At 39.3% G+C, this 12,960-nt stretch overlaps 1 pseudogene; it reads left to right on the top strand.

Annotated features, from left to right (window-relative positions):
- LOC100797279 (PI-PLC X domain-containing protein At5g67130-like) overlaps positions 1–12,050 on the top strand; it is a 28,727-nt pseudogene extending 16,677 nt beyond the window's left edge.
- The last annotated feature ends 910 nt before the right edge of the window (positions 12,051–12,960 follow it).

Here is a 12,960-nt window from a genome sequence, read left to right as displayed (position 1 = left end):
TTGAACCATACAAGACAAGGATCAGGAGTTGAAACCCTATCAATTCACACAAACCCTTGATAACCCTAATCAAGGTCAGAAGGTAGAAAGAATGAGAAATAGGATTGAATACACCCGAATATGCGGATCCAATTATCTTCAAGTTTTTCCTTTTTTCTTCAAACAATGATAAAGAATGAATGAATCTTGATCATCATAAAACTCTTGTTGAAATGCAGGTTGGTTCCCTTAGATGACTCTTAGAAAGTGTTTTTCAAAAATAAGATTGAACCAACAAGAGTCACTAATGAGAAAGAACAAGTGAGGGTATTTATAGTTTTAACACATAAAATAGATATAATCGATTAGCAAAATGGGTAATCGGTTAACTCATTCAAATCCCTTTGTGTTTTGGATTTCCAAAAATAGGGTAATCGATTACAAACTTGGGTAATCGATTATATCATTTCATAAAGAGCTTCTCAAGCTTCTACAGTTCTAGAATAATCAATTATCAAATGTGGTAATTGATTATTCCATTACACAGAGAGCTCCTAAACTTTCCAGACGTAAGCTAATCAATTACTAAATTGTTAATCAATTATCTAAAGCCTTAGAGACAACTTTCTGCTGAAATTGGCTTAGGTAATCGATTACAAAACATGGTAATCAGTTAATTCGATAAAACTTGCCAATATTTCAAGAGAAGTGAGTTTTGATGTTTGTTCTAACACTTTCTAATTGATTACTAAACTTGGTAATCGATTACACAATGTTGAACTCATCGCTTCAATCTCTTTGACTCAACAGATGAAAGGAATGAAGAACCATGTGAACAATCCTAGAACATTTTGCGGTTGATGGTATAAAAGTAATGAAGAATGAGATAAATCACTAATACCATATTGAAGCTAGAGAATAGTTGAACTGATTGAAATAAAATAGTTCATTAACTTTGGTAGTATTTTATCCACATTATCACAATCTTCAATGAACTATCCCTAATTAAAGCATTAACTTCCAACATGGTGGCATAAAGTTAAATGATAATCATGCCCTTTAAACATGTATTTATTATACCTTGAGAAATTAGACTTTAGTTCTATGCCAAAGATATATGTACCCAAAAACTTGTAATATTAACTGAATAAGAAAACTTTAACTAATAAATCAAGTTAAAAAAATAACATCTAGTATCTTCAGTGCTATCTATAAGCACATGTGATTTAATTTTAGGTATATATATACACGTCCATTGTATTATGTATGTAATGTTTATAGGAATATGGAACATCTTTTCTTTAATTTTCTCCTTATTTTCATTGCATTATGTATAGAATGGTGTTCGAGGCCTTATGTTAGATATGTATGACTTTAAAAATGATATTTGGTTGTGTCATTCCTTTGGAGGCAAATGTTACGATGTCACTTCGTTTCTAAGTGCATGTCTTGCCTTACCCATCTTCTAATTCTAAATTTGTAATTGATGTTAGTGCTTAGCTCTACTGAGTTTTAAAAGATTGGCTAAAATTTTGTTAAAACATAAGCACTTAGACAATGAAGGAAAGCTGGAGTTGCTGCACATGATGTCCAACGTTATGTCAAGGAATCAGATTGGGCTCCACAATGCACAAGGCAAGATAAAATGTCAAATGAAGAATTAAAGCTGCAGGATCCACGATGTCGGATACAATGTCCAGGACATCCTGCCCGAAAATACTGGACACATAAATCTGTTATATCTTTAACAGATTAATGTGCAGTTAGCAACAGATTTGGCGATCTATCTTTAGGAACGAATTAAAAGATAATTAAAGTTCGAATTACAAACTTGAATAGTTCGTTCAGGGATTAAAGATTAAAGATAAAAACTAAAAGATCAAACTTTATCTTTTAGATCTTTAAGTGCAGATTTTCAGGAGAATGATAGATCTTATCCAGCGCAAGTTGTTGCAGCCCAGATACGCACACTGCTATATAAACATGAAGGCTGCACGAGTTTTCTCTGTACCAAGTCCGGGATTGAAGAGTTATTTTGTGAGTTTTGGGACTTGAGTGTTTTGTGAGCCACCTTGATGTTACCCTAACATCAAGTGTTGGACCTGAGTGTGTAGAGTTGATCTCTTTTGTTCAGAGAGCAATCTCTGGTGTGTCTTTGATTTATTTGTAAACACAGGAGAGTGATTGAGAGGGAGTGAGAGGGGTTCTCATATCTAAGAGTGGCTCTTAGGTAGAGGTTGCACGGGTAGTGGTTAGGTGAGAAGGTTGTAAACAGTGGCTGTTAGATCTTCGAACTAACACTATTTTAGTGGATTTCCTCCCTGGCTTGGTAGCCCCCAGATGTAGGTGACGTTGCACCGAACTGGGTTAACAATTCTCTTGTGTTATTTACTTGTTTAATCTGTTCATACTGTCAAATATAATCTGCATGTTCTGAAGCGTGATGTCGTGACATCCGGTACGACATCTGTCATCGGTATCAGAATTTCAATTGGTATCAGAGCGGGCACTCGAAATCACTGAGTGAGATCTAGGGAGATAAATTCTGATGAACATGGAGAAAGAAGGAGGACCAGTGAACAGACCACCAATTCTGGATGGAACCAACTATGAATACTGGAAAGCAAGGATGGTGGCCTTCCTCAAATCACTGGATAGCAGAACCTGGAAAGCTGTCATCAAAGGTTGGGAACATCCCAAGATGCTGGACACAGAAGGAAAGCCCACTGATGGATTGAAGCCAGAAGAAGACTGGACAAAAGAAGAAGACGAATTGGCACTTGGAAACTCCAAAGCCTTGAATGCCCTATTCAATGGAGTTGACAAGAATATCTTCAGACTGATCAACATATGCACAGTGGCCAAGGATGCATGGGAGATCCTGAAAACCACTCATGAAGGAACCTCCAAAGTGAAGATGTCCAGATTGCAACTATTGGCTACAAAATTCGAAAATCTGAAGATGAAGGAGGAAGAGTGTATTCATGACTTCCACATGAACATTCTTGAAATTGCCAATGCTTGCACTGCCTTGGGAGAAAGGATGACAGATGAAAAGCTGGTGAGAAAGATCCTCAGATCTTTGCCTAAGAGATTTGACATGAAAGTCACTGCAATAGAGGAGGCCCAAGACATTTGCAACATGAGAGTAGATGAACTCATTGGTTCCCTTCAAACCTTTGAGCTAGGACTCTCGGATAAGACTGAAAAGAAGAGCAAGAACCTGGCGTTCGTGTCCAATGATGAAGGAGAAGAAGATGAGTATGACCTGGATACTGATGAAGGTCTGACAAACGCAGTTGTGCTTCTTGGAAAACAGTTCAACAAAGTGCTGAACAGAATGGACAGGAGGCAGAAACCACATGTCCGGAACATCCCTTTCGACATCAGGAAAGGTAGTGAACACCACAAAAAGTCAGATGAAAAGCCCAGTCACAGCAAAGAAATTCAATGCCATGGGTGTGAAGGCTATGGGCACATCAAAGCTGAATGTCCCACCCATCTCAAGAAGCAGAGGAAAGGACTTTCTGTATGTCGGTCTGATGATACAGAGAGTGAACAAGAAAGTGATTCTGACAGAGATGTGAATGCACTCACTGGGAGATTTGAATCTGATGAAGATTCAAGTGATATTGAAATCACTTTTGATGAGCTTGCTATATCCTATAGAAAACTATGCATCAAAAGTGAGAAGATTCTTCAGCAAGAAGCACAACTGAAGAAGGTCATTGCAAATCTGGAGGCTGAGAAGGAGGCACATGAAGAGGAAATCTCTGAGCTTAAAGGAGAAATTGGTTTTCTGAACTCTAAACTGGAAAACATGACAAAATCAATAAAGATGCTGAATAAAGGCTCAGATATGCTTGATGAGGTGCTACAGCTTGGGAAGAATGTTGGAAACCAGAGAGGACTTGGGTTTAATCATAAATCTGCTGGCAGAATAACCATGACAGAATTTGTGCCTGCCAAAAACAGCACTGGAGCCACGATGTCACAACATCGGTCTCGACATCATGGAACGAAGCAGAAAAGGAGCAAAAGAAAGAAGTGGAGGTGTCACTACTGTGGCAAGTATGGTCACATAAAGCCCTTTTGCTATCATCTACATGGCCATCCACATCATGGAACTCAAAGTAGCAGCAACAGAAGGAAGATGATGTGGGTTCCAAAACACAAGATTGTCAGTCTTGTTGTTCATACTTCACTTAGAGCATCAGCTAAGGAAGATTGGTACCTAGATAGCGGCTGTTCCAGACACATGACAGGAGTTAAAGAATTCCTGGTGAACATTGAGCCCTGCTCCACTAGCTATGTGACATTTGGAGATGGCTCTAAAGGAAAGATCACTGGAATGGGAAAGCTAGTCCATGATGGACTTCCTAGTCTGAACAAAGTACTGCTGGTGAAGGGACTGACTGCAAACTTGATCAGCATCAGTCAGTTGTGTGATGAAGGATTCAATGTAAACTTCACAAAGTCAGAATGCTTGGTGACAAATGAGAAGAGTGAAGTTCTAATGAAGGGCAGCAGATCAAAGGACAACTGTTACCTATGGACACCTCAAGAAACCAGTTACTCCTCCACATGTCTATCCTCCAAAGAAGATGAAGTCAAAATATGGCATCAAAGATTTGGACATCTGCACTTAAGAGGCATGAAGAAAATCATTGACAAAGGTGCTGTTAGAGGCATTCCCAATCTGAAAATAGAAGAAGGCAGAATCTGTGGTGAATGTCAGATTGGAAAGCAAGTCAAGATGTCCCACCAGAAGCTTCAACATCAGACCACTTCCAGGGTGCTGGAACTACTTCACATGGACTTGATGGGGCCCATGCAAGTTGAAAGCCTTGGAGGAAAGAGGTATGCCTATGTTGTTGTGGATGATTTCTCCAGATTTACCTGGGTCAACTTTATCAGAGAGAAATCAGACACCTTTGAAGTATTCAAAGAGTTGAGTCTAAGACTTCAAAGAGAAAAAGACTGTGTCATCAAGAGAATTAGGAGTGACCATGGCAGAGAGTTTGAAAACAGCAAGTTTACTGAATTCTGCACATCTGAAGGCATCACTCATGAGTTCTCTGCAGCCATTACACCACAACAAAATGGCATAGTTGAAAGGAAAAACAGGACTTTGCAGGAAGCTGCTAGGGTCATGCTTCATGCCAAGGAACTTCCCTATAATCTCTGGGCTGAAGCCATGAACACAGCATGCTATATCCACAACAGAGTCACACTTAGAAGAGGGACTCCGACCACACTGTATGAAATCTGGAAAGGGAGGAAGCCAACTGTCAAGCACTTCCACATCTTTGGATGTCCATGTTACATTTTGGCAGATAGAGAGCAAAGGAGAAAGATGGATCCCAAGAGTGATGCAGGAATATTCTTGGGATACTCCACAAACAGCAGAGCATATAGAGTACTCAATTCCAGAACCAGAACTGTGATGGAATCCATCAATGTGGTTGTTGATGATCTAACTCCAGTAAGAAAGAAGGATGTCGAAGAAGATGTCAGAACATCGGGAGACAATGTAGCAGATACAGCTAAAAGTGCAGAAAATGCAGAAAACTCTGATTCTGCTACAGATGAACCAAACATCAATCAACCTGACAAGAGTCCCTCCATTAGAATCCAGAAGATGCACCCCAAGGAGCTGATTATAGGAGATCCAAACAGAGGAGTCACTACAAGATCAAGGGAGATTGAGATTGTCTCCAATTCATGTTTTGTCTCCAAAATTGAGCCCAAGAATGTGAAAGAGGCACTGACTGATGAGTTCTGGATCAATGCTATGCAAGAAGAATTGGAGCAATTCAAAAGGAATGAAGTTTGGGAGCTAGTTCCTAGACCCGAGGGAACTAATGTGATTGGCACCAAGTGGATCTTCAAGAACAAAACCAATGAAGAAGGTGTTATAACCAGAAACAAGGCCAGACTTGTTGCTCAAGGCTACACTCAGATTGAAGGTGTAGACTTTAATGAAACTTTCGCCCCTGTTGCTAGACTTGAGTCCATCAGATTGTTACTTGGTGTAGCTTGCATCCTCAAATTCAAGCTGTACCAGATGGATGTGAAGAGCGCGTTTCTGAATGGATACCTGAATGAAGAAGCCTATGTGGAGCAGCCAAAGGGATTTGTAGATCCAACTCATCCAGATCACGTATACAGGCTCAAGAAGGCTCTCTATGGATTGAAGCAAGCTCCAAGAGCTTGGTATGAAAGGCTAACAGAGTTCCTTACTCAGCAAGGGTATAGGAAGGGAGGAATTGACAAGACTCTCTTTGTCAAACAAGATGCTGAAAACTTGATGATAGCACAGATATATGTTGATGACATTGTGTTTGGAGGGATGTCGAATGAGATGCTTCGACATTTTGTCCAACAGATGCAATCTGAATTTGAGATGAGTCTTGTTGGAGAGCTGACTTATTTTCTGGGACTCCAAGTGAAGCAGATGGAAGACTCCATATTCCTCTCACAAAGCAAGTATGCAAAGAACATTGTCAAGAAGTTCGGGATGGAAAATGCCAGCCATAAAAGAACACCTGCACCTACTCACTTGAAGCTGTCAAAAGATGAAGCTGGCACCAGTGTTGATCAAAGTCTGTACAGAAGCATGATTGGGAGCTTACTATATTTAACAGCAAGCAGACCTGACATCACCTTTGCAGTAGGTGTTTGTGCAAGATATCAAGCCAATCCCAAGATAAGTCACTTGACTCAAGTAAAGAGAATTCTGAAATATGTAAATGGCACCAGTGACTATGGGATTATGTACTGTCATTGTTCAGATTCAATGCTGGTCGGATATTGTGATGCTGATTGGGCTGGAAGTGCAGATGACAGAAAAAGCACTTCTGGTGGATGTTTCTATTTGGGCAACAATCTTATTTCATGGTTCAGCAAGAAGCAGAACTGTGTGTCCCTATCTACTGCAGAAGCAGAGTATATTGCAGCAGGAAGCAGCTGTTCACAACTAGTTTGGATGAAGCAGATGCTTAAGGAGTACAATGTCGAACAAGATGTCATGACATTGTACTGTGACAACTTGAGTGCTATTAATATTTCTAAAAATCCTGTTCAACACAGCAGAACCAAGCACATTGACATTAGACATCACTATATTAGAGATCTTGTTGATGATAAAGTTATCACACTGGAGCATGTTGACACTGAGGAACAAATAGCAGATATTTTCACAAAGGCATTGGATGCAAATCAGTTTGAAAAACTGAGGGGCAAGCTGGGCATTTGTCTGCTAGAGGATTTATAGCAATTACTTTTATCTGAACGTGCTCAAACGTTAATAGCGCGTTCACTACTGGGCCAAAACAAATTCGACCGTTGCTTCACACGTCCCTCTACATTCCTCATTCAAACTCATAATTTCGTGGTAATCTCGTTTTCATCAGCATTCCCCAACACCTCTCAGAGATTCACGAAACCACTCCAAAGGCTCTGCTTCTCCATGGCTACCTCACCAAAAGAAACTTCATCTCCTGGTTCACCATCTGTACCATCATCTCCATCATCCACCAAAGCACCATCAAACCAGGAACAACCTGATTTCAATATCCAACCCATACAAATGATTCCTGGTCAAGCCCCTGTTCCTGAGAAACTGGTCCCCAAAAGACAACAGGGAGTGAAGATTTCTGAAAACCCTAGCCTTGCAACAAGTCCTAGGGAAGTAGACACGGAGATGGATAAGAAGATCCGCAGTATTGTGAGTAGCATTCTGAAAAATGCTTCTGTCCCTGATGCTGATAAAGATGTTCCAACATCTTCCACCCCAAATGCTGAAGCCCTCTCTTCATCCAGTAAAGAGGAATCAACAGAGGAAGAGGATCAAGCCACAGAGGAGACCCCTGCACCAAGGGCACCAGAACCTGCTCCAGGTGACCTCATTGACCTAGAAGAAGTAGAATCTGATGAGGAACCCATTGCCAACAAGTTGGCACCTGGCATTGCAGAAAGATTACAAAGCAGAAAGGGAAAAACCCCCATTACTAGGTCTGGACGAATCAAAACTATGGCACAGAAGAAGAGCACTCCAATCACTCCTACCACATCCAGATGGAGCAAAGTTGCAATCCCTTCCAAGAAGAGGAAAGAAATTTCCTCATCTGACTCTGATGATGATGTCGAACTAGATGTTCCCGACATCAAGAGGGCCAAGAAATCAGGGAAAAAGGTGCCTGGAAATGTCCCTGATGCACCATTGGACAACATCTCATTCCACTCCATTGGCAATGTTGAAAGGTGGAAATTTGTATATCAACGCAGACTTGCCTTAGAAAGAGAACTGGGAAGAGATGCCTTGGATTGCAAGGAGATCATGGACCTCATCAAGGCTGCTGGACTGCTGAAAACTGTCACCAAGTTGGGAGATTGCTATGAAAGTCTAGTCAGGGAATTCATTGTCAACATTCCCTCTGACATAACAAACAGAAAGAGTGATGAGTATCAGAAAGTGTTTGTCAGAGGAAAATGTGTTAGATTCTCCCCTGCTGTAATCAACAAATACCTGGGCAGACCAACTGAAGGAGTGGTGGATATTGCTGTTTCTGAGCATCAAATTGCCAAGGAAATCACTGCCAAACAAGTCCAGCATTGGCCAAAGAAAGGGAAGCTTTCTGCAGGGAAGCTAAGTGTGAAGTATGCAATCCTGCATAGGATTGGCACTGCAAACTGGGTACCCACCAATCATACTTCCACTGTTGCCACAGGTTTGGGTAAATTTCTGTATGCTGTTGGAACCAAGTCCAAATTTAATTTTGGAAACTATATTTTTGATCAAACTGTTAAGCATTCAGAATCTTTTGCTGTCAAATTACCCATTGCCTTCCCAACTGTATTGTGTGGCATTATGTTGAGTCAACATCCCAATATCTTAAACAACATTGACTCTGTGAAGAAGAGAGAATCTGCTCTATCCCTGCATTACAAACTGTTTGAGGGGACACATGTCCCAGACATTGTCTCGACATCAGGGAAAGCTGCTGCTTCAGGTGCTGTGTCCAAGGATGCTTTGATTGCTGAACTCAAGGACACATGCAAGGTGCTGGAAGCAACCATCAAAGCCACCACAGAGAAGAAAATGGAGCTGGAACGCCTGATCAAAAGACTCTCAGACAGTGGCATTGATGATGGTGAAGCAGCTGAGGAAGAAGAAGAAGCAGCTGAGGAAGAGGAAGATGCAGCAGAGGATACAGAATCAGATGATGATGATTCTGAAGCCACCCCATGACCATCAGAACTTTATTTTTGCTTTTACTTTTACTAGTTATTGGTCTGTAATATTTGCACATTAATTTCATGCATTCTACTTTTGCCAAATTCTATCTAAAAAGGGGGAGTAGTATATATGATGTATGATGTTGAGCAGCAGTGAGTAGTAGGATATTATATTATGCATGATTGATGACTTTGAGGGGGAGTAGTAGTTATATGATGGAGTAGTATTTATACTACTGCTGCTGATGATGAGTGTTGTAAGCTACTAAAACTAGTAGCTGATAGAAGCTGCCGCAGTGAACTGCTTCACAGCAGTAGAAGCATGGAGACAGGGGGAGCAGAAAGCTGATGTCACGTGAGATGTCTTGACATCCTGGAAACGACTTGCAACTTGCAGAATTTTGCTGTCGCCACTACAGATACCGCTGTGCTTGATTACTCTGATAATGAAAGTTGCTGATCCCACTTGCATAACTGCTCGTACCTGCTCAGGAAGTGTCTAAGTATGTTTTAGACAAAATTTGCCAAAGGGGGAGATTGTTAGTGCTTAGCTCTACTGAGTTTTAAAAGATTGGCTAAAATTTTGTTAAAACATAAGCACTTAGACAATGAAGGAAAGCTGGAGTTGCTGCACATGATGTCCAACGTTATGTCAAGGAATCAGATTGGGCTCCACAATGCACAAGGCAAGATAAAATGTCAAATGAAGAATTAAAGCTGCAGGATCCACGATGTCGGATACAATGTCCAGGACATCCTGCCCGAAAATACTGGACACATAAATCTGTTATATCTTTAACAGATTAATGTGCAGTTAGCAACAGATTTGGCGATCTATCTTTAGGAACGAATTAAAAGATAATTAAAGTTCGAATTACAAACTTGAATAGTTCGTTCAGGGATTAAAGATTAAAGATAAAAACTAAAAGATCAAACTTTATCTTTTAGATCTTTAAGTGCAGATTTTCAGGAGAATGATAGATCTTATCCAGCGCAAGTTGTTGCAGCCCAGATACGCACACTGCTATATAAACATGAAGGCTGCACGAGTTTCTGTACCAAGTCTGGGATTGAAGAGTTATTTTGTGAGTTTTGGGACTTGAGTGTTTTGTGAGCCACCTTGATGTTACCCTAACATCAAGTGTTGGACCTGAGTGTGTAGAGTTGATCTCTTTTGTTCAGAGAGCAATCTCTGGTGTGTCTTTGATTTATTTGTAAACACGGGAGAGTGATTGAGAGGGAGTGAGAGGGGTTCTCATATCTAAGAGTGACTCTTAGGTAGAGGTTGCACGGGTAGTGGTTAGGTGAGAAGGTTGTAAACAGTGGCTGTTAGATCTTCGAACTAACACTATTTTAGTGGATTTCCTCCCTGGCTTGGTAGCCCCCAGATGTAGGTGACGTTGCACCGAACTGGGTTAACAATTCTCTTGTGTTATTTACTTGTTTAATCTGTTCATACTGTCAAATATAATCTGCATGTTCTGAAGCGTGATGTCGTGACATCCGGTACGACATCTGTCATCGGTATCAGAATTTCAATTGATATTAATTTTTAGTGAAGTGGTGCAAGCTCTAATTTTCTTCTCCACTTGCATGTATAACATGCCAGAAACTTGCTATAAATGTGCTTAAAGACATCCAATCATTTAAGGAAGCAAATCCATTTGAAATTGTGACCATCTTCATTGATGACTATGTGACATCTCCCCATGGGCTTACCAAGGTATTTAATGCTTCTAGGATAAGCAAGTATTGGTTCCCAGTATCTAAAATGCCTAAAAGTAGTGATGATTGCCCATCCATGGATGACATGGCTCAATGGAATCAACACTTGGTCATTTTCACCTCTAAATCATCTAAAGAACATTCTGAGGGCATTGCTGACAAATGGAAATACGTGGTAGAAAGCCAATGTAAGATTAATATACTTTAAATAAGAACTTAATCCTAAACATATTGATAGTTTAATAATGAAAATTTCATCATAATTCGTATATTTTGTTCCAAATTAGTTCTTATGTTAAGATATTGGAGGATTGATTTGATCGATAGGTTTTAGACAGTTATACAATTCCAAAAGATGATCTAGAACTGGGTCAATCACGTTTATTAGAAGTGGACAATAGAGTGGTTGTACCAGCCATTAGTTTCATGGCTAGCACTATACTTTTGAAGGACTTATTAAAGAATCTATTATCTTAATAATAATTATCAACATATTATAGAGAGTCAATTCCAATTACATTATCTTGTGTGAAATTTATTAAATTTCAGATGGACACGATGGAATGAAAGGTGGTTCTTGTCCAAATCATGGTGAATCATCAATTATGAACACAAAATCAAGGTCATTGGTTTTGATGAACCATTTTCTCACTAGTGCTAATGCAAGTTTTGCTTGTGCTAACAATTCAACTCCATTAGTTAGCATGTTGAAGACTTGTCATGATGCTGCCAATGATCAATGACCAAATTTCATTACTATTTATTTTTACTAGGTACTTAATTACTTGGATGGATTTCATTCATTTTCTAGCAAAATATGAATTTGAATATTCACATATTTAAAAACATAAATATGTAATCTTAGGGGAAAGGAATATATAAATTAAAAATATATTTCAAAATATGACAACATAATGCTCTTTTTTATTGGTTTTTTTTTTTTTTTACAAATGTCCTGGGTAAAGAACATATTAGTTTACAATTGCTAACCATTTTGCTTTTTGTTAAAAGAGGAGTGATGGTGGAGGAGCCCTGAAGCAGTTGACAAAGCAAATGGTCACTTAACTTTCGAATGTGACAACATTGCTTATTGCAAGGTTACCTAACTTCTCCCTCTCCCTCTCTAATGCCTTCCTACCCCCCAAGGGCATTGGATAAAAGACTCCAAGAAGATTGGGCCAAAGATGTAGGAGAAGGCCTTAGGGTTCTCATGAGCCTTAGCGTAGATTTTGAGCCCATGGGCTAAGTATGAGCTCACTTATCTTTGTACATATTAGATTAGGGTTTCATTATTTTTGGGCCTTGTATTCAGGGCTTCATAGTGTAGGGAGGGTACCCTAATAATATGTAGAAGCAAGCTTCATGATGATGAACAACAATTTTGATGATGCCAAAAGCCCAAATGATTGATTCAAGATTTCAAGATCAAGCATCAAGAATCCAATCCAAGATTCAAGATTCAAGAGAAGAAATCAAGAAGTAACAAGTCAAGACTTCATATAGGATAAGTATTAAAAGATTTTTTCAAAAACCAAATAGCACAGTTTTGTTTTACAAAAGAATTTTCTCAAATTTTCTAAGTTACCAGAGTGATTACTCTCTGGTAATCGATTACCAGTGACCAGTTTGGTTTTCAAAATGTTTTCAAATGATTTGTAACGTTCCAAAATGATTTTCAAATAGTGTAATCAATTACACTATATTAGTAATCGATTACAAGTGAATCTGAACGTTGGAATTCAAATCCAATTGTGAAGAGTCACAACTTTTCATAAAATCCATTGTGTAATCGATTACACCATTATGGTAATCGATTACCAGTGAATAGTTTTGAAGAAAAAGTTAAGAGTTATAACTCTTAACATGGTTTTCTCAAAAGTCATAACTCTTCCAATGATTTCTTTGACCAGACATGAAGAGTCTATAAAAGCATGACTTTGGCACACATTTCAAGATATATGATATTCTTCCAAACAATCTTTTTTCACAATCTTTCTCTAGCCATTGCCCATTGCT

Source organism: Glycine max, chromosome 5 (assembly GCF_000004515.6).
Source record: "Glycine max cultivar Williams 82 chromosome 5, Glycine_max_v4.0, whole genome shotgun sequence".
Taxonomy (NCBI): Eukaryota; Viridiplantae; Streptophyta; class Magnoliopsida; order Fabales; family Fabaceae; genus Glycine; species Glycine max.
This window is presented reverse-complemented; position numbering and strand designations above follow the sequence as displayed.